Source organism: Ambystoma mexicanum, chromosome 11 (genome assembly GCF_040938575.1).
Source record: "Ambystoma mexicanum isolate Mex_15411 chromosome 11, UKY_AmexF1_1, whole genome shotgun sequence".
Classification (NCBI taxonomy): domain Eukaryota; kingdom Metazoa; phylum Chordata; class Amphibia; order Caudata; family Ambystomatidae; genus Ambystoma; species Ambystoma mexicanum.
Genome location: NC_090934.1, coordinates 276,261,319 through 276,282,209, shown reverse-complemented (window position 1 = coordinate 276,282,209; position 20,891 = coordinate 276,261,319).

Genomic DNA, 20,891 nt, shown 5'->3' with positions numbered 1-20,891 from the left:
CATTGGATGGTACAGGACGTCAAGTGCGTCAGATTGTTCCGATGCGTCCGCCATATTTGATCCGTGTTTTGGTGTCCGCGGACATCGCTGCAAAAACATAAAAAAAAACAGAACATTGCACTTGTTAAACTTATCAATTACTGTCTGGGGAGGTGAGGGTTGATGAGGATGCGACGGGATGTGGCAGCAAGGAGCAAAAAAGTGGTGTTTTTTTGTCACGAAAGTCATACAGTATATTTGGAGGTATGGTGGGCCACTGTCCCATAATTTACGGGATGGTCCCGCAATTGGTGCCTGTGTTGCGCAGTTTGCCGAATGGCTCTGCGGGACGCGGGTTGTCCCGACTTGCTCTGTTCGAGCACAATTTGTGATCTAACAGAGTATGTTAGGAGTCACAATTAGTCATGATGGGGGTTGGGGCCGAGTGGGGAATGGGAATAACAGTGGCTGGCAAGTGTCAGCTAATCCGTAAATAAGAGTCCTATTGTATTCCATTGCAACCGCAGCTACTGTTTGACAGGCTTGCAGGCCCGTCATGTCAGTAGCTTCGGGTGCAATGCATTGATTCTGCCAGGTGAATGAAGCTGTGATGTCATCACCACCTTTTGTCCCGCAAAGGGACGTGACAAAGTTGGCCACCCTATCTGGTGGTATTCCTCAATATATTGTGCGTAAATTACCGGTGAAGGAGTAATGTGTCTGTGTTACAATGTATGTAAAATAATATTGGAGTCAGATTGGTGCCCCCTAGACTTTGGCATCTGAGGCAGCCACCTGCAGTTTGATGGAAACAGCAGCCGTGAACGTGTATGACAATATGAGTTCTCATGAGTACGTTGAGCTGTATTGTTGCAAAGTGAGAATGTATTTATATTCTAAGTGAAGGTCAGCAACTTTGATTTTTTGGTTGCAAGCTAAGGGAGCCCACGCATGGGACAGAAAGTAGAAGGGTCAATTGTTTTTTGTCCTTGAGCAAAAGGGATTTTTTCGTGAACATTCAGTGAGAGGAGGTTTGTAATAAAGAACATTTGATAAGGTTATGCATTCCAAAAGTGTGTACGGAACATATGAATTCAGTTCATGAAGAATCTTTGATGCCAGCGGATTGAGCATTACAGACTGATTTTCGCAAATACAATGGAGACGGTGAATATTATGTACGTTTGCTTTTGACGACTGCATACCAGAACAAGGTTTAACCTATTATTATCTGAAGATTCATTTTGGCAATGTAACTCAAGTACTATTTTTCTGTGTGGTTGTCTTTTTTATGTGGTTATGGGAAGTGCAAAATGTAGCCGTATCTCCACTATAACTGGATTCACCCAGGTTCAACGCTAATATCTCTTTAAAATGTCATCTATGACTATATGGAATTGTGTACCAATTTCTAGGTTCTTTTTGTCTTTTTTGAGATTGTTTGATGTGTGTGCTAATCGTAAGTTTAAACTCTATGCTGAATTAAGAAAATAATACATATATTGCAATAAAGTGTAATATAGGTCGGGTATTGATACATATTTTCTGTTATGTTTTCCAAATAGCTACATGCTGCCTTACTGCGATTGCCATGGATTCCAGTTGCCAACTGATGGGTTCTTCATTCGTCAGGTGCACGTAGTCGTGAACGGGTGGATTAATGTGACTGTTTTGTGGGACGATCAGCCAGGGCCCATGTGTCCTTACTTTGCACTAGCGATTAGGGGTAACATAATATCTTTTATGGTGGTCTACGCATAAGTTGATGCAGACGCCCTGGAATTCACTGTGGGACCCAGGTGGTTCCTTCATCAAAAACAAACACTTTGTGTTTGGAAAAAGAAGAACGTGTGTCTCACAATTAACATTTTCCACCACGAGCGAAGAAACAAATTTGCAATTTGATTGAATATGGGAACAGTCAGAGTCCCCCAGAATCCACACTGTCTGCATTCTCAAATACATTGCCATAGCCTTTATCACTGTTCTCACAAAAAACTCTGACTACCCTCTCTGTTCCTGTACACCACACTTAGTAAACCTCATTGGCTACTCCCCACAGTCCCCTTTTCATGGCAGGCATCCACAAAAGGCCCAGATGTAGTACATGCCATCCGCGGACTGCCACAGTGTCTGCTGACTTGCTTACAGAGGGCAGCCCTTTTACCCTTTCCACTTTCATTTTCTTAACACTCCCTCATTGGCTGCTTTCAAAGAGTCACACATCCATCAAACAACAACTTCCACACCTAACCCTGTTATCTCTCTTCAACTTGTCATATTTACACTTCAACTCTCAGAGTACATATCTCCCCTTAATAAAACACATCTGCATCAATATCTCCTGGGCAACTGGCCAACATTTCTATTTCCAGATTCACCAAGATCTGCATCTAAGAAAATATAATACAGGTATGCTTATATTTAAAAAAATGTTATATATATATATATATATATTCAGTAAAAAAACTTTGTTAAAGGGACGTTATGGTTAAGTTGCGCTACTAAAAACCTATGAAATTCAGTGAAAAAACATTGTTAAAGGGACTTTATGGTTCAAAGTAAAACCGAAAAACCCCTGAAATTCAGCAGTTATGGTAAGATAAGCAACCATAACTTGCGCCGCCACCGTGCACTGCTAACACTAACACCCAGGACATCAAAGATGACATCACAAATGTCATTGATGACATCACTGATGACATCACATGTCTGGCTCTCTATTTTTTCCTTTACTGATATATCTAGGCCAGTTACAATCAGGAACTAGAAAACAACTATACTATAATACAAAGTACTATGTTTGTAGACTTATACTACAAATATGTTCTTACAGTAATTCACTTAGGGTCCACTCAAAGCATATGAACCATATACAAGGGAGAAAACACAGACTTTTAAGACAACAATGCTTTCTATGTATGAAGATGATTAGTACGGTTATCAACACTGTGTTATAGTTCTGTTGTTTTTTTATTACTGTACTTTCCCTGAATATGCTCATATTTGTACACATTGCACGTACACTACTTTCATTAGGGTCTAGTCACAATATGTGATAGTTATACATAGGGAAGTAGTAGCTTTGAAGCAGAGCAATCATTTCTGTACATGAAGATAATCAGTTACGTTATGAAAATTGTCGGGTAATACTGTTGTTTTTTTGTTTACTTCATTTTCCCTGTATATGCTCTATTTGTATGTGTTATTGTCTGTTTGTGTTTGGTGTGCAGTAATGCAATAATGTAGTATTTGGGTTTTATTAGCTATCTATTACATGTTTCACATTATGCAAAACTCTAATAAAAAAGCAGTTATCATTTCAGTATTCAACATGGCAAGATTATGAATATTGCACCTTCATCATTTATGCTGCACACACTGCTTATGTTTCTGCATGAATAGCTTAGGATACTGGATAGAACTTCATAATAGAATGCTATTTATATCAACACATTCCTTAATGCACTAATTAGCTCATGATATTTATTCCAAGAATGCCTTGTACAGACTTTTCATGAAAGGTAAATGCACATGTGATGTCATCAGTGATGTCATCAATGACATTTGTGATGTCATCTTTGATGTCCTGGGTGTTAGTGTTAGCAGTGCACAGTGGCGGCGCAAGTTATGGTAGCTTATCTTACCATAACTGGCGAATTTCAGGGGTTTTTCGGTTTTACTTTGAACCATAACGTCCCTTTAACAACGTTTTTCATTGAATTTCATAGGTTTTTAGTAGCGCAACTTAACCATAATGTCCCTTTAACAAAGTTTTTTTACTGAATTTCATAGGTTTTTAGTAGCGCAACTTAACCATAACGTCCCTTTAACATTTGTTTTACTGAATTTCATAGTTTTTTAGTAGCACAACTTAACAATAATAAATTTGACTTTATGTACATATAATATGGAACATACTGAACCCTTTCTACTGAATTTGATGGTCCGCAGACATGTTTGGACAACGGTACCACCACCTAAAAACTCTGCGGAGGTATGTGTAATAGTTATATCATAACATAGGAACATTTAACAAATTCACAAAGCAACACACATACAAAGTATATGTAGTAATACTTAAAAAATGTTACCCATATATGTAACACACTAACCATTCATGTAAATACAATATGTTTTAAAATGGAATATACCAAAAGAAGATAAAGTGGCTTCCACCATAATTACCTCACAGACGCTCCACAAACAACAGCAAGACCAGACATATACACTACTGATTACATATCTCACCAGACATAGTAAGTGCACTTCTTTTTACTCATATATTTATAAACTAGAAAAAAAAAACATATTACTTTTTTGTTTTCTCACAGAAATGTGTATTACTCTCGACTGGCTAGAGGAGCATTTCCCACGAGAGGAAATGCTAGAAAATAGTCCACCTAATGGTACACACTTTACTATATAAACCAATTAATAAATATTATTTTGTATACATTTAACATATACATTTTTTTTATTACAGACCATACAAAAATTCCAAGCATCTCACAACAACAATCAGAGGATATCACTCTACAGCAGATTAATCAAAAAATGGACGACCTTATGCAAAATTTTATGGATTTGAAAAACTTTGTGGAAAATTATGTAAAACCCCCAACAGCACACCATTGTCCAACCTGCACTTGTCCCCCCTCACCCTATCCCACACAGTTAACCCCAAACCCTGTCTATGGACCAAAGCGTTTCAATGAGCTTTCCTTGCCTTCTTCACCTGATCCCAGTTATCTAGAAATCCCTAATTCTCCTGTTTTTGTTTCCGTTTCTGCCCCACCTTCCCAGTCATAATTGTATATATATATGAAATAAAGTTACTTTTCTTATATTGTGTTGTAATTACTTTCAGTTCCTTGTGATAAAACCAATTTAGGTGTCCACGGACACCGCGGTTGTTCGGAAATGTTTGTAAAGGAACGAAATTGTGACTGTCCTGAGGACACTACATCTGTCCGTAATGTTCTCATGCAAGTTGAAAATGTTCTAAGAACACTCGTAGTGTCCTCAAATGTTCGTAAATAAACGAAAATGGAGGTGTCCTTAAGAACACTATCCCTATTCATAGTGTTCGATAGCAAGCAGAAACTGTTCTAAGAACACTCGTGGTGTCCTGAATTGTTCGTAAATAAACGAAAATGGAGGTGTGTTTCAAATGCTATGTCTGTCCGTATTGTTAGCAAATAAATTAAACTGTGCTAAGAACAACCGGCTGTCCGTAACTGTTCGTTTTACATGTGACACACTTTTAATTAGTTCAGGACCCGAACACTATCCGCAGAACATCTGTCCCCGACCAGTTTAAAAGGACATTTCCAAGTAATCCACAATATTTCTCATTAAAAAATCACCATACCACAAATCCCACATACTAATCCTAACTTTCCACATAGTTTTTGTGACTTTTTTAACCTTTTTTTGATGTTCGATCTGTCTTGCGGACGGCACGCATGTCCGTGACCCACGCACAAGCACCCCGATATAAGACCACACCCTAGAGCGCATTCTCATTGTGTTTCTGACTATTCCACAGAGCACACTGCATTTTGCTGCATACTTTGCAGATTTTGAGATTTCCATCTCCAAGCCTATGAAATCCATGGCTCGACTATTACCACATGGTGCTACATCTGCCTCAGCACCACCCCCACCCCCTCCACCACCACCATTTCCCCAAGGGCCTCAGGAGGGGAACAGGAGTGAGGATACAGAGGAGGAAGAAGAGGATGACGAGAATGAGATAGAGGAAATCCCTACTACCCACCGTCGGCGTGAATCTTGGGTGTGGCGGTTGTTTACCATTCATGGAAACGGTCCTAAGTCTCATGCGAACCGTGTCACCTGTAATGAGTGCAAAATGGTACTCAGTCGCGGGAAGCATGGTTCGTATAGCTTTGGGACCACTACCATAAAGCGACACCTGCGCTCATTCCACACTGGGGCCATTCGCAAGGTTGTACCTTGCGAGAAGCGTAGTAGGTTGATTGCCTCTACTTCATCCTCCGTTCCTGATCCTGTCACCACAAGGAACACCTCTGTGGGACAGCGTCTTCCTCAAACTGCCTCACAGGCCATGCAGAATTCTGATGACCCTTACCTTTCGAGGGTCACAGTTGTATGTGTGTACTGTGACACAGTACTGTGCAGGGGGGAGCGACTTAGGAGTGCTTTTGAGACGATTGTCTCAGAGCACCAGAAGACCTGCTCACTACCCCAATAAAACCTACTCTACATCTTCCTCTCTCAGCTCGCCCTTTCTTATCCCTTTGGTTGGTGTTCCCTTCCCTTTACCCTCCTTTCCCTCCTCTCCTACTGTGTCGTGTATAAAAAAGAACAAAAAAAATACAAAATAACAAAAATCAACAAAAAAAAATAAGGCTCTTTTCAGAGCCGCCTTTCACAGTTAAAAAATAGAAGTGAAGATACAAAAAGCATAGCCATTTCCATTTCGTGAAAGTCCGCAGACGGTCCGCGAACAGAAAAACAATTGCATTGCTACCCTATTGAAACCAATGCATTTTTCTCTAACAGGAAGTGGTGGCTCTGAAAAGAGCCTTTGGGAGGTGTTTGAATGTAAAACATTTTAACTACGTAAGACGTACTTCAAAACGAATGCTGTATTTCTAAAAAAGGTCGCAATGCATTTTGTACATTTCTCAGAAAAATCTCATTGCCAGCATAAGTAAGATGGACTCCATCTTTGTGAAAAATGTATGTACTATGAAACAAAATATTTTCATTGTTAAAAGAGGACATGCCAAAAACTCTTAGGAAGGCACAAACAGCCTTATTAACATTACGCCTTGCTTTCTCCATTTGTGGACCACATGAGAAAGAACGAAGCCACACTTGTCTCTGCGCAATCCGTTAAAAAAATTATGTTAGAGTTTTTAAACATGTCTATTATCTTCTGAAGTCCTTCTTTCATTGCAAATTGCAAAGAAATTCCAGACACATGTCCTAAACTGTTCCCTCCACAATGAATTACAATTATGTCTGGATGTTCCTCTATCTTCAAAGTTGTACAGAGAGGTAGTAAGTCCAACCACTTCATTCCACGCATTCCATGCCAGTGCACTTCCACATGTGGGAATCCAAGATCTATAGATACTCCACAGCTTTCTGCATGCACCTTCAACCAATGAATCCACGAGTCTCCCAAAATCCATACAATCTGTGTTTTGAAACACTCAGCCATAGCTATCTGTTCTTCTCTCTGCAAAAACAATATCTGAGAAAACCCCTCCTAGCACATCACACTCACTAAACTTTACTGACCAATCCCTTGCTTCATCCAATCTCATTTCCATACCTCCTCTCCCCAAATTCCCCGGATGTGATACGCGGTGTCCTAGAACTACCGCCATGTCCGCGAACGTATCGTAACATGTACAGCCCTTCTACCATTTCGATGTCACTCTCTGTGCCATTCCCTCATTGGATGTAGCTAAGCAATCACATGACCATCCACCAATCAAATCCAATAACTCTACATGTAACTGCATCATCATAGGGCAACACTACAAATGTACGGTGTATCTCTTGGAGTACAAGTCTCATACCATTGACAAACACGATCTACGAGAAATACTATACAAATCTCCAATATTTCTACTTGCAGCTTGGTCCATATCCATATACATGAACAGAAAGTACAGGTATGCATATTTTCTACACAGTACATGAACACATTTTCTAATCGACTTTTACCTTCTGTAATCTGAAAAATGAATGGACAATCATTGTTTCATTGTCCTAAAATGAACAGTCACTTACAAACCTTTATATCGTTCAATTTCTTCATACACACACACACATGCAAATACTATTAAACTAACATTTTTGAAATAAAATATATACACGACATATAATCACACAAAATAACATACACACTCTATGATCAAATCTCAAACAATAATATTTGTACAAACACATAATTGGTTTTAATTTTTTTTGTTTATATAAGTACTTACATACATTTATATAGGACAAGCAGACTATGACATTCACTCACTGTTACGTGCAAAAGCAGGCTATGTATGACACATAGCTCTCAACTCACACGCTTTTGGCGGGTGTCACCCGCCTTGTAAAGAACTGACTCACCCGCCAAGCCCCCTGCATGCCCATTCATTCCAATGGGCGTCTCACCCGCCAAAAACAAAATCAGGTGATTTCACGCGCCTTTGCGACACACATGGTTGAGAGCTATGATGACAATGACTCACTATTACGTGTAAAAGCTCAGTTACAAGAATACTGGTATACGTTGGTAGATTATAAATTCCACAAACCATAGTAAAGATATTTCCTTTCCTACTCTTAGTCATAATATAGTTTTAATGGTTTTCAGGAAGGCACTGAGCATTTCTTTTAAAAAAAATCTATGTCTAAAATGAAAACAGTGCTATATAGCAACCAACCTACTAATTTCTTTCTTTTACAATTGCAGTGAAGCCCATTCTCCTGAATAGAATCAGCCGATTTTTACCATAATATTTGATTTATAACTCACACGCACGGTACGGTGCATTCATAGTATTTCTGTGCCTAAAAATAGAGATTCTGCACCATTCTGACCAAAAATCCCCCTCGTCTTAAACAGTGATCTCCTGTCAGAATGGCCCTCAAATTCCTATTTTTCGGCACACAAATTACCCGACTCAGCCGCTAGAATGTAGATGTTGTAGAACAAACAACTGTTTTAATTGTATAGCTTTACCTATATTATTTATTCTTCTCCACACCACCGGCTTACTTTTTTCTGTCATCTGAACCCCAGTTTAGTAACACATTAATTGAAGAATACCCATCCCTAGTAGTTCAACTTCCCAATTCACAATAACACACCATTACCTACATCTTTATCATCTTTCTCAAACAATCATGCACACAACACACATGCATTGCAGAAAACCCCAACCCATACCTTCTGTATTTTTTTCAACAGACGCTAAAGAATGCCCACCAAAAAGCAACTCCGTAGAAAAGGACGCAGAAGTAGAGCAAATGAAAAGAAAAGTCTCCAACATAAACACCCATCTATAGCAGAATTTGTAAAAAAACGTTGAAACACAACAGCTAATACAGTCATGTTGTGAAACAGAAGATGTTTCTAGTGCAAAAACTTTGCCTCCTCTATCACAAAGTAAAACAACCCAAAAAACTATTAACAGAAAATCAACTATCACTACAAATAAAACGTCTTCTATAAATCTTGATATAGTACAAAGTAAGCATACCAAGAAAAGTATATTAGCCAAAATGTTCTGTCACAAAGTCCTTCAAAATCTGATAAAAACAGGAGAGAAACCAGGTTCAACACTTCAAACCTATCGTAGCAAAGTAATCTTAGAAGCGTTGATAGACAGTGCAATTCTTCTCAAAAGAAACGTATTTATTGTTGTGTTAAACAGAATTAAACCACTAACAAAACTAATAACTAAATTTCAAAAAAGACTTCTCAATAAACGAAATGTGAACAGAAATAACTTCTTAAATATCTGTGGAGGTGAATGGAGCCACACTACAACCACAGAACCATACTTTAATGAAGAAGCGTACAAACAAAAGCAAACAAATACAATTGCCATACATAGCAGTGGTCGAGGTTATGAAAAAGTTAATAAAACCATAATGGAACAAGAAGTACTCCTTACAAAAATATGCCCTGAAAACTTAGATTTATCCCTCCATTCGACTGAATCAGAACATCTAATTTACACATGGCCATGCACGTCAATGTGTAACATTCCCAAAAAAATGTTCAAATCTTTACGCCTATTCCTCAATCAATATGTGAAAAGCAAAGACAAAATCAAAATTAAAATACTGCAAAGTATGGATGCTTGTCCAGTACGCAAGCACACAGGACTGCAAGGACATTCGTTGGCCTGCATATCAGGAGCTACTTGCAAAACAAACTTCCATGATATCAAAAGGATATCAACACATCATACAAGTGTAAGAAATCTAGTTTATAAACTGTATTATGCAAAAAGTCCTGCTTTAGCACTAGCCAATTTAAATAACATTCTTCTACATGGTACACCAAAAGACCTACTAGAAGAAATCGAGTATATACAGAAAACATATTTTGGAAATGAAACCCACTTACAAGATGAATTAGCTGTCAACCAACTTTGTAACAAATCTGCACATGGCAACCTTTCACTACACACATACAAAAAAGAAATACTAACATTTCAAAGCACTTCAGCTGAAGTACCAAACCACGTGTGTGTATGTTGCCGCAGAAAGTGTTATAATAGTAACACAAAAACTATAGACCTTTCATACAAAATAGAAGACAATGAAGATTCTAAATGGTTTGAATTAGCTCTCTACCTTATAGCAGAAAACAAATACGAAATAACTGACCCCATAATACTTTGCAGTTGCTACACTACCAAACTTGACAACAACCAAACTCCTTCACGTGCTATCTCAAATAACTTGGAATTACATCCACTACCAAAACTCCTTCAACAACTTAATTTATATGAGAGCATCATAATTCAAACAGTTCATCTATTTCAAGCAATAATACGCCTTCAACCAAAAACTGCAAAATTACCTCCCTCTGAATTAGTGAAAGGTATTCGTGGAAAAGTAGTGTATTTACCATTAGATCTAAAAGAAAATGTGCACACTCTAGGAGTGCAACGTCCAATGCAACAAATTTTAATTATCTTGGTAAATGGAGTACCTACAAAAGACAAAAAAATTTGGCAACAACTGGTAGATTTACATAAAGTTAGAGAAGCCCTGCAATATCTCAAAGAGAATAATGATTATTACAAAGAATTTATTATCGAAGAAAACTTGAAAGATACAACTGAAATAATTCAAGAGACACAAGAAACTGGTCATTTTGAGCTCCTAGATCCTGCTCCAATAGCAAACACTTTAGACCATTATACAATTCACCCATTGCACTCTAATGACACCATAGAAGATGCACTGGAAACGTACCAAATGCGTCAAACAAAAGGATCACCAATCAGCATATGGGAAAAAAGTATAGAAGCACGTGTTTTTCCTCTACTCTTTCCTACTGGCAAAGGAGGAAGATACGATGATAGACCTGTTTAAATATCAGCATCAGAATATCGCTCATTACGAATGTATTCTGAAGATCCCAGATTTCGACAAAATGTGGAATACATATTCCACCTACTCTTGGAAAGTGAACTAGCAACTTTATGTTACGGAGTTGCACACATATTAAAATCAGGATCACACTTTCAAAATATGACAGCCACACAATTATTACAAAAAGTTCAACAAAAAGATGAGGTTTTACAGGCAAATCTTACAAATCTATTAGCAAATATGTGAGGTAATAAAGAGTACTGGTTTCGACGCCATGGAGATGTACGTTGTATGATCAGAAACCTTGGCCCACCCACTTGGTTTGTTACATTAAGTTGCGCAGAATATGCATGGGAAGATTTACATGCTTTCCTACGCATATCAAACGAAAACAAAACAAACATAGATATACTAACACCTGGAGAACTTTGTTCTCAGGATCCTGTTAATGTTTCTAGATATTTTCACCATCACTTCATTGCTATGCTACATTTTATTTGTAATAAAACTGTTCCTCCCCTTGGAGAAGTGCAACACTTCTTTTGGAGAAAAGAATACCAAGCCAGAGGAGCGCCACATGTCCACATGCTTTTATGGATTAAAGATGCTCCTAAATTTGGTCAAGACAGTGATGCCACTGTTTTACAGTTTATTGAAAAATATGTCACTTGTGAAATTCCATCAGAATCCACAAATAGTGATCTTCATGCAAAAATCTTACAATTCCAAAGACACAAATGTGGCAAATATTGTCGTCGCAAATACAAAAACAAAGGGAAATACTACACCAAATGCCGATTTGGTTTCCCTAGACCACTTACAAATACACGTCAAGTGAACAACCTCATGTCTTCAGTTAGACATAGTGTTAAAGATAAGTCACCTAAAAATACATATTACATAAAAAGAAAAGAAGAAGAAAAATATATCAATGATTACAATGCAATCATTGCCCACTTGTGGAATGCAAACATAGATGTGCAGTACATTGCAGACAATTCTACTGCAGTTGCACTATATGTCACAGCATACTTAACCAAATCAGAAAAGACAGAGCTCCAATACCTCTGGAATGACCTGTCATCAGATAAAACAGTGTCTCAGAAATTATACAGCTTGGGCATAAAAATGCTGTCCCATAGAGAATGTGGAGCCTATGAAGCAGCTGATCGATTAACTGGTACTGCATTGTATGGTAAATCTGCAAATATAGTACGGCTAAGTCTTGGTCCAGCTAAATCTAGAAAAAGAGTTCTAAAATCATACGAAGATATAGAAACAATAGCCAAACATGATCCAACAGCCAAGACATTTTAAAAAACTATTTATTGGACACATACTACCCAAACAGGAGTACCACTTTGGAAACCATGTGTCTATACCACATAGCCCAAAACTACACATACAAAAATAATATAAAACATGATGAGCAAAACCGTAAATACAAAGTGACAAGCTGTGATGGCAGCTTAGTAAAACTCACCAAACCAAATTTAATTAATCATATCAAATTGTCATTAAAGACTCCTCAACATAAAGAAATATATAAGACAGGTCCCTGCTACAACTCTTCAAACAATGGAGAAAAGAAGAAGAAGTACTAGATACCTATGACTCATATGAAGATGCTTTCAAAAGCCAATGAAAGCAGTATAACTGATGTAAACTTTGCACAGTGCAAAACAATGTTGCACAATGAACAGCAATTTGAAAAGGAACTCCAGGCCCAACTAGATAAGGACACTCCTGACAGTAGTCAACCTTCTGTCACAGGAAGCCAAGAACCACTGGGAGAACCACTAATAACAAATGAGGCAGAATTAGCTATGATAGAAGTAGAAAACACCATGTGTCACTATGAAGATAAAGAAGATTTAACAACACTACAATCAAAACTAAACAAAGAGCAACGTAGCATTTTTGAAGAAATAACAAAAGAAATTGCACATGGTGTGCAACATGAAAACAAAGAATGCACCTGCCAAAATTACAAACCTATACTATTGTATGTCAGTGGTGAAGCTGGTTCTGGCAAAACATTCCTAATCAAAATCATCAGTAAGTTCCTTCAACAATTGACAAACAACAAACTGTAAGCTGTTGTCACTGCCCCCACAGGTTTAGCTGCCTACAACATAGGTGGTGTCACTTGACACCGATTACTACTCCTGCCAGTAGAACACCAAAACAAGTTAGATTATTACAAACTTTCTGCAGAAGCTGCAATGGAACTACGCAGAGTATTGAAACAAATGAAAATGCTACTAATAGATGAAGTGAGCATGGTGTCCAACCTAATGTTAGCTTTGATTCATCTCAGATTACAAGAAGTACTCAAAACAAACTATGAAGAGCTCTTTGCAGGAAAACACATCATTGTTTTCGGAGATCTTCTTCAATTGACACCTGTAAAAGGTGAGCCTATTTTTAAAACATTAGGACATAAACTCTGCCTTAAAACTGTTGGCAGCATTGGAAATGTCAACCTTTGGCAACATTTCCAATACAGAGAATTAACAGAAAACATGCGCCAATCTGCAGATCTCACTTATGGCAACATCTTAAAAAGTATCAGAGTTGGTATACTTTCTAGAGAAGCAGAAGCAATATTGAAAACCCGGCACATTCATGCACTTAATGGTGATAATGCATGTGCTACACATGTTATGGAACAATTAGCCCACAAAAATGCCAATTGTATGGCCTTAATGCCAACTCTTGCAAGCTGTTTCAAATTCAATGAAATAATGTTAAGCAAAGAAATGCAACCAATTATGGAAATTAGCTCCGCAGACAAACTAGATGTACATGGAATGAGACTACCCATGTGTGACCAAGCCACAACAAGACTAAATAGTTTAGAAAAATCAATCTCAAACACAGCAGTCTTGGAAAAGATATTAAAATTATCCTTAAATTGCAGAGTAATGCTTAAACGTAACCTTGACGTGGACCAAGGACTAGTTAATGGAGCACTGGGTATAGTTGTTGGCTTTCAAACATACCCACATGACAGCAAAATTCAGTTTGTCAATATTCTCTTTGACAAACTTTCAGAAGTAAAAAGAATAGGACGCTCAACAGCTCGATTCCTTCTCTTCAAAGACATGTATGTACGCAGAGAACAATTTTCTCTAACTCTTGCATACGCAGTCACCATTCATAAATCACAAGGTCTTACTCTAGACAAAGCAATGATAGACATTGGTAACACAGTCTTTAAAGAAGGCATGAGCTACGTAGCACTGTCACACATACATACAATTGACGGTCTATTTCTAATAAACTTTGAAGCAAGTAAAGTAAACGCTGATATTCCATGCATTTTAGAATACAATAGACTTTGTTCACTGTACACCCCCCATCTACAAACATATCCTGTTCCACAAAAAAGAAAATGTTCTAAAAGAAAACTAAATCAAACAGAAATGCAACAGGATGTCACTGCAAATCCTCCAAAGAGACTAAATGAAACTAAAACTTAATCAAGTACCACAAGCAAAAAAGAAACAATTAGGGAAAGTAAACCAGGTACTTCTTTAAAGAAGGGAGACAAACTCCAAAAAAAGCAGTTAGATACAGAACTACCTGGACCATTTAAATTCTCAAATATAGTTGGTGTAAGTTGCTACGCAAATGTAGCAATGAATATTCTATTTCAATTACCACCAATTGTTGACAACATTTACTTACACAGTACAAACCCATTGTGTTTGCAAATGTTAGTACTTCACAGAAATGCAGCAAACAATCCTGACAACACATATAGGGGCCAATTCATAGAATTCGGCGCACAAGTGGCGCACGCGGCTGGCGCACAGTGTGCGCGTGCGGTAGGCTGCGCCAGCCGCGTGCGCCGAAACACATTCAGGCGCACAGCGTATTCATGGATTCCAACATCCACAACCAGCCGTGGCGCAGAGTGGCGCAGCGACCCTGCAGCAGCGTCAGTTACGCCCCCAAGAACGCCCCTTGCGCAGGAAAAAGCCATCAAAATCCCCAATCCAGCGCAAAGGGCAGCAGCAAACGCAGTGCGGGGAGCGTGTATTTCAGGGGTGTGCGGGAGTCCCCACTCGCGATAGGCCTGGGTACGTGTATTACAGGGGTGCGCGAGAAAATCTACACGCGATTGGCCTGGGTACGTGGATTTCAGGGGTGCGCGAGAAATTCTACACGCGATTAGCCTGGGTACGTGTATTACAGGGGTGCGCGAGAAATTCTACACGCGATTGGCCTGGGTACGTGGATTTCAGGGGTGCGCGAGAAAATCTACACGCGATTGGCCTGGGTACGTGGATTTCAGGGGTGCGCGAGAAATTCTACACGCGATTGGCCTGGGTACGTGGATTTCAGGGGTGCGCGAGAAATTCTACACGCGATTAGCCTGGGTACGTGTATTACAGGGGTGCGCGAGAAAATCTACACGCGATTGGCCTGGGTACGTGGATTTCAGGGGTGCGCTAGAAATTCTACACGCGATTAGCCTGGGTACGTGTATTACAGGGGTGCGCGAGAAAATCTACACGCGATTGGCCTGGGTACGTGGATTTCAGGGGTGCGCGAGAAATTCTACACGCGATTGGCCTGGGTACGTGTATTACAGGGGTGCGCGAGAAATTCTACACGCGATTAGCCTGGGTACGTGTATTACAGGGGTGCGCGAGAAAATCTACACGCGATTGGCCTGGGTACGTGGATTTCAGGGGTGCGCGAGAAAATCTACACGCGATTGGCCTGGGTACGTGTATTACAGGGGTGCGCGAGAAATTCTACACGCGATTAGCCTGGGTACGTGTATTACAGGGGTGCGCGAGAAAATCTACACGCGATTGGCCTGGGTACGTGGATTTCAGGGGTGCGCGAGAAAATCTACACGCGATTGGCCTGGGTACGTGGATTTCAGGGGTGCGCGAGAAATTCTACACGCGATTAGCCTGGGTACGTGTATTACAGGGGTGCGTGAGAAAATCTACACGCGATTGGCCTGGGTACGTGGATTTCAGGGGTGCGCGAGAAATTCTACACGCGATTGGCCTGGGTACGTGGATTTCAGGGGTGCGCGAGAAATTCTACACGCGATTGGCCTGGCTACGTGGATCTCAGGGGTGCGCGAGAAATTCTACACGCGATTGGCCTGGGTACGTGGATTTCAGGGGTGCGCGAGAAATTCTACACGCGATTGGCCTGGGTACGTGGATTTCAGGGGTGCGCGAGAAAATCTACACGCGATTGGCCTGGGTACGTGGATTTCAGGGGTGCGCGAGAAATTCTACACGCGATTAGCCTGGGTACGTGGATTTCAGGGGTGCGCGAGAAATTCTACACGCGATTAGCCTGGGTACGTGTATTACAGGGGTGCGCGAGAAAATCTACACGCGATTGGCCTGGGTACGTGGATTTCAGGGGTGCGCGAGAAATTCTACACGCGATTGGCCTGGGTACGTGGATTTCAGGGGTGCGCGAGAAATTCTACACGCGATTGGCCTGGCTACGTGGATCTCAGGGGTGCGCGAGAAATTCTACACGCGATTGGCCTGGGTACGTGGATTTCAGGGGTGCGCGAGAAATTCTACACGCGATTGGCCTGGGTACGTGGATTTCAGGGGTGCGCGAGAAATTCTACACGCGATTGGGCCTGTGCGAGTGGGGCAGTGTATTACGTAGGTGTGCGGGAAGTTGAAGAGGTGAATTGCCAGTGTGGGTCCTCCCAGGTCTCCCCTCTACCCCCTCCACGACCTCTGCAGGCAGCCCACACCACAGGGGACTACCCTGCACCCCTGGTCATGTCCCGCAGGCAGCCCATCCACCATGGGCATGCCCCCCAGCCAAGCCACATGTCCCCTTGCACCCCCACCCCCCAGCAGGCCCCCACTCATGTCCCCCTGCACCCCCACCCCCCAGCAGTGCAGGGGCAGCCTCCACCAGGCCCCCACCCATGTCTCCCACCACCCCCAGTCACCAGCCACCAGGGGCAGCCTCCACCAGGCCCCCACCCATGTCCGACTCATGTCTCCCAGCACCCCCACCCCCCAGCCACCAGGGGCAGCCTCCACCAGGCCCCCACCCATGTCCGACTCATGTCTCCCAGCACCCCCACCCCCCAGCCACCAGGGCCAGCCTCCACCAGGCCCCCACACATCTCACAGCACCACCACCCCCCAGCCACCAGGGGCAGCCTCCACCAGGCCCCCACCCATGTCTGACTCATGTCTCCCACCACCCCCACCCCCCCAGCCACCAGGGGCACCCTCCACCAGGCCCCCACCCATGTCTCCCAGCACACCCACCCCCCAGCCACCAGGGGCAGCCTCCACCAGGCCCCCACCCATGTCCGACTCATGTCTCCCAGCACCCCCACCCCCCCAGCCACCAGGGGCACCCTCCACCTGGCACCCACCCATGTCTCCCAGCACCCCCACCCCCCAGCCACCAGGGGCAGCCTCCACCAGGCCCCCACCCATGTCTCCCAGCACACCCACCCCCCAGCCACCAGGGGCAGCCTCCACCAGGCCCCCACCCATGTCCGACTCATGTCTCCCAGCACCCCCACCCCCCCAGCCACCAGGGGCAGCCTCCACCAGGCCCCCACCCATGTCTCCCAGCACCCCCACCCCCCAGCCACCAGGGGCAGCCTCCACCAGGCCCCCACCCATGTCTCCCAGCACCACCACCCCCCAGCCACCAGGGGCATCCTCCACCAGGCCCCCACCCATGTCTCCCAGCACCCCCACCCCCCAGCCACCAGGGGCAGCCTCCACCAGGCCCCCACCCATGTCTCCCAGCACCACCCCCCCCCAGCCACCAGGGGCATCCTCCACCAGGCCCCCACCCATGTCTCCCAGCACACCCACCCCCCAGCCACCAGGGGCAGCCTCCACCAGGCCCCCACCCATGTCTCCCAGCACCCCCACCCCCCAGCCACCAGGGGCAGCCTCCACCAGGCCCCCACCCATGTCTCCCAGCACCACCACTCCCCAGCCACCAGGGGCATCCTCCACCAGGCCCCCACCCATGTCTCCCAGCACCCCCACCCCCCAGCCACCAGGGGCAGCCTCCACCAGGCCCCCACCCATGTCTCCCAGCACCACCACCCCCCAGCCACCAGGGGCATCCTCCACCAGGCCCCCACCCATGTCTCCCAGCACCACCACCCCCCAGCCACCAGGGGCAGCCTCCACCAGGCCCCCACACATGTCTCCCACCACCCCCACCCCCCAGCCACCAGGGGCAGCCTCCACCAGGCCCCCACACATATGTCCCCCTGCACCCCCACCCCCTAGCATCCAGGGGCACCCTCCACCTGGCACCCACCCATGTCTCCCAGCACCCCCACCCCCCAGCCACCAGGGGCAGCCTCCACCAGGCCCCCACCCATGTCTCCCAGCACCCCCACCCCCCAGCCACCAGGGGCAGCCTCCACCAGGCCCCCACCCATGTCCCCCTGCACCCCCACCCCCTAGCATCCAGGGGCACCCTCCACCAGGCCCCCACCCATGTCTCCCAGCACACCCACCCCCCAGCCACCAGGGGCAGCCTCCACCAGGCCCCCACCCATGTCCGACTCATGTCTCCCACCACCCCCACCCCCCCAGCCACCAGGGGCACCCTCCACCAGGCCCCCACCCATGTCTCCCAGCACACCCACCCCCCAGCCACCAGGGGCAGCCTCCACCAGGCCCCCACCCATGTCCGACTCATGTCTCCCAGCACCCCCACCCCCCCAGCCACCAGGGGCACCCTCCACCTGGCACCCACCCATGTCTCCCAGCACCCCCACCCCCCAGCCACCAGGGGCAGCCTCCACCAGGCCCCCACCCATGTCTCCCAGCACACCCACCCCCCAGCCACCAGGGGCAGCCTCCACCAGGCCCCCACCCATGTCCGACTCATGTCTCCCAGCACCCCCACCCCCCCAGCCACCAGGGGCAGCCTCCACCAGGCCCCCACCCATGTCTCCCAGCACCCCCACCCCCCAGCCACCAGGGGCAGCCTCCACCAGGCCCCCACCCATGTCTCCCAGCACCCCCACCCCCCAGCCACCAGGGGCATCCTCCACCAGGCCCCCACCCATGTCTCCCAGCACCCCCACCCCCCAGCCACCAGGGGCACCCTCCACCAGGCCCCCACCCATGTCTCCCAGCACCACCCCCCCCCAGCCACCAGGGGCATCCTCCACCAGGCCCCCACCCATGTCTCCCAGCACCACCACCCCCCAGCCACCAGGGGCAGCCTCCACCAGGCCCCCACCCATGTCTCCCAGCACCCCCACCCCCCAGCCACCAGGGGCAGCCTCCACCAGGCCCCCACCCATGTCTCCCAGCACCCCCACCCCCCAGCCACCAGGGGCAGCCTCCACCAGGCCCCCACCCATGTCTCCCAGCACACCCACCCCCCAGCCACCAGGGGCAGCCTCCACCAGGCCCCCACCCATGTCTCCCAGCACCACCACCCCCCAGCCACCAGGGGCATCCTCCACCAGGCCCCCACCCATGTCTCCCAGCACCCCCACCCCCCAGCCACCAGGGGCAGCCTCCACCAGGCCCCCACCCATGTCTCCCAGCACCACCACCCCCCAGCCACCAGGGGCATCCTCCACCAGGCCCCCACCCATGTCTCCCAGCACCACCACCCCCCAGCCACCAGGGGCAGCCTCCACCAGGCCCCCACACATGTCTCCCACCACCCCCACCCCCCAGCCACCAGGGGCAGCCTCCACCAGGCCCCCACACATATGTCCCCCTGCACCCCCACCCCCTAGCATCCAGGGGCACCCTCCACCTGGCACCCACCCATGTCTCCCAGCACCACCACCCCCCAGCCACCAGGGGCAGCCTCCACCAGGCCCCCACCCATGTCTCCCAGCACCACCACCCCCCAGCCACCAGGGGCAGCCTCCACCAGGCCCCCACCCATGTCTCCCAGCACCCCCACCCCCCAGCCACCAGGGGCAGCCTCCACCAGGCCCCCACCCATGTCTCCCAGCACCCCCACCCCCCAGCCACCAGGGGCAGCCTCCACCAGGCCCCCACCCATGTCTCCCAGCACCACCACCCCCCAGCCACCAGGGGCATCCTCCACCAGGCCCCCACCCATGTCTCCCAGCACCCCCACCCCCCAGCCACCAGGGGCAGCCTCCACCAGGCCCCCACCCATGTCTCCCAGCACCACCACCCCCCAGCCACCAGGGGCATCCTCCACCAGGCCCCCACCCATGTCTCCCAGCACCCCCACCCCCCAGCCACCAGGGGCAGCCTCCACCAGGCCCCCACCCATGTCTCCCAGCACCACCACCCCCCAGCCACCAGGGGCATCCTCCACCAGGCCCCCACCCATGTCTCCCAGCACCACCACCCCCCAGCCACCAGGGGCAGCCTCCACCAGGCCCCCACCCATGTCCAGGAACAGAGACTTCCATGCTGTCATGTGTGCAATCTGCACAGGGCTCCCCATGTCACATTCAAACACATGCAACAACCATGCGGTTCACACATTACAGGTCGCACATGCATTACCATGATGTCCCTGCACACATACATGCGTACATGGCCTATGTCACACATACAGGCAGGTATCAGACAACCAGCACACTGCAACATGCCCTGTCTCACACAGCAATGCTTGGCCACTTACCGCTCAACTCCAGACGGGTCTCCCTCTCAAGGACCTGGGCGTGGAGCGCTGGGTGTATGCGTTCCAGGACCCTCAACTGGATGGAACTCATGCGGCCCCGGCCCCCCTCCACAAGGCGCCGGGCCTTCATGAGGGTCCTTGACCTCAAGTCCTCCCAGCGCTTCTTGACC